Source organism: Cynara cardunculus (assembly GCF_001531365.2).
Source record: "Cynara cardunculus var. scolymus isolate 2C chromosome LG 17, CcrdV1, whole genome shotgun sequence".
Lineage (NCBI taxonomy): Eukaryota > Viridiplantae > Streptophyta > Magnoliopsida > Asterales > Asteraceae > Cynara > Cynara cardunculus.
In genome coordinates, this window is record NC_037544.1 from 29435623 (window position 1) to 29439020 (window position 3398).

Consider the following 3398-nt stretch of genomic DNA (forward strand, 5'->3'; position numbering starts at 1 on the left):
TAATATATATATAAATGTAATAAATTTTTCTAGATTTATATATTAAAAAGTTCATTCATATATATATATATATATATATAAAATATTTAAATTAACAAAAATAAACTTTTTAACAATTACATACATGTGTGTGTGAGGAGGGAATGATAATCAAATAAGAACCACAAAAAAGTTACAAATTTATAATAATTGATATAAAAAATATGTTTTTCATCAAAAACTATGATTTAAGATATTATTTTACATATTTTTGTGTTCACTTTATTAAAAAATTACATGTGAATTTTTTTTGTTCACTTACACCATCTCCAACCAACACTAATATATTTTTTTTATCATCTCCTCTTTATATACTTGTAATGTTTTGTCAAACTTTCTTCTCTCTTTTAATGTGAGATAATCAACTCAATATTACAATCAAATATTTGGGAAACTTTTTGAAAAAAGATGTTGGTTAAATGTAAAATTTAACTCATAGATTTTCAAATTTCAATTCAACATCTCCTTATTATATGCTCATACTATTTGTGACTATATTTTGTCTCTATCATCGCGGGATTATCAACTTACTACTATAATCCAAGATTTGAGAATTCTCAAACCTTATTGTACGCATCATTTACACTTGGTTATATTTAACAAATAAATACATTGTTTTTGCAAAAAAAGGATTGGGCTAAAATGATTCAACTCTATTAGTTTAATCAAATATTTTTTTTTTGAAAAAAGTAACTAAATTTTAAATTTAACCAACCAAAACTTCTCAAATTTCAATTAATTATCTTCTCCTTTGATGCTACTAACGTTTGCCAAAAATTTATTTTCTCTATTAACGTGAGATAACCAACTTTCTAAAAATATGATGGCTGGAAGTTATATTTAACCAACTCAAACTTTCAAGTTTCAACACATCATCTCTTCCTTATATATTCATAGTATTTGTGAAACTTTCTTCTCTCTATCAATGTGAGATAATCAACTTAACACCATAATCCAAGATTCTAATTTGTTTGTGGATTCTAATTTCATTTGTAAAAAAAAAAAATAAGTATGTTTAAGAACTTCTAATTGAACCACATTATTACTTTAATATATTTTTAATATTTATATTGATTGATTGAGAAGTTTTGATAGATTTATATATATATATATATATATATATATATATATACTAGTTGTGTACCCGCGCAATGCGGCGGGAGCCGTGAATTTTAACGATTTTTAAGTTTCACTGGTTTTATTAGAGAAGATTTAACGATGATATAAATTACACTTGATTTTTACATATTAATACAATTTGAATAAATAAGAATTATGGTTCCAATTACAGTCTATCGATGAAAAAAATTATATGACAGTTTAAAATCCAATATATTTAAACGACTCCACAAATGTGTTCGATTTACACCAAGAGCAAAGAATCAAGAGATCGAGAGTGAGACCGAAAGTTCTAGAGCAATTGAATGAGAGATGAATAAAAGAATCTCCGGACCAGGAGTTAGGATTAGTAGAATCGCCAAAAAATCCAGCAGCAGAGAGAAATCAGGATCAAGCAAAGACAATTCGTTCACGGTCATCGATTGATTACAACGAACCAAGAAACCGAATCCGTTTCGATCGTCTCTGGACAGTGGTGCGGTTCTTCTGCTGTTCTTCAAACCCAGAAAGAGGGATACCAGATCTTCAAATCGGAAGCCGCCTCCTGCTGTTCTTCAAACCCTCTCTCGACTCGGTGTTGAAATATGGAAGAAAAGAGAGGGTGATATGTTTGAAGCTTTGATTTTGAATTTTGAATTTGAAATGGGTAAGTAAAAGTTGAAGAAAGTGAAGATTTGAATTTGAATTTGAATTTTGAATTTGAAATGCATCAATAATTTGTACCATATGCTTTATGACTTGTACTTAAGAGTTTTTTAAAAATCTTGCACAAAAAGGTTGTAACTTGTGCTTAAAGAGTTGTATTTAAAACTTTGTCTGGTCAAAATAACCAAACCCTTGCATCAATCAGAAGAGGAAAGAGAAAACAGAATGTGCTGAAACCATTGATTGTATAATAAAAATAAACAAGTAGAATCAATGGATGGATAAGAAAAGAAGTGAAGTTGTCTATAATTATTACAATTATGGTGTAGAATAGAAGGGAGTGGAGGATACAAATTAATGATACATGTACTTGAACAAGAATGAACTTCCTTTCAACAAGGCAAGGCAGGCACATGCTTTATTTGATTGCCATGTCATGCCAACATCAATCAATCATTCATTCAACCAAAATCAAATGATTTTTCTACCCAAAACTACCTTCTGATCATGACAATGCTGATGACTGATGTTGATGCTCTCTCTTTGGATCAACATATGAACTTGCCTCACAAAATTACAACATTTAAACAATACACTTCCATTTCTGCTTGTCTCTTCACTTTTAGTCATCATCTGCATGCATATACAACCACTTTTAATGTTAAACATTTATTCTTTTTTTTACATACTCTTCTTTCCTCTCCTCTCCTCTCCTCCTTCACCTATAAATAAATCTCCTAATCTCAATTCAGCATCTCCTTTTCTCAGGACAACAAAAACTTCATTGTTTATGATACTCACCTGATTTTTTTTATCCACGTGTACAAAGAAACTTGCAGCAACAATGAGATAGCACAGAATTAGCATCACCCCTTTGAAGTAATTTGATGTTCCTTCCTGCACACAACCAAACCATTACTTCTACAATACACCACTCACACCAACAGGTTTCAAGTGCACAAAACATGATCACAATGAAAGTTCTGATACCTTCCTATCCAACCATACTTCTCCGATTTAGTATTGCTTTTAAAAATGGTTAACAATGCTTAAAAGTCACGGAAATCAAATAATCTTCTCTCTACATCATGATTCTCAAGAACAACCTATGATTAATGTTGAAAATAAAGTATTAACACTGTCTAAAAGCAAATGAAATACGAACCATAAATTCTTTGTAGTTGATCGAAGTCTTCAGTTTGCTTCTTGTAAATCCGTTTCTAGAATAATAATGCAAAAAAAAAAACCTTTCAGTTTCTCAATGTCAAATATCCAACTATGCATAAAAGATAAAAAAAAACAATAAAGAACACATAAAATCTATATTTTCAACAAAATCCGAAAACATGTCAAGAACTTGAAAATTCAAGCCGCAAAATGGATGAAAGTCTAAGGGGCCGTATACCAAACGCTTATCCAGGTAAGCGCTTACCAAATCACATTACTTTACCGTATAAATATAGGGTGAAATTGTCCTTTAATCAATTAAAAAGTGTAATAATTACACATTCCTACAACTGTGGCTTTTTCATTGTCCACAACCAACATGACAAAATATAGAGCCTCATACATTTCATATATCTAAACCTTAACAA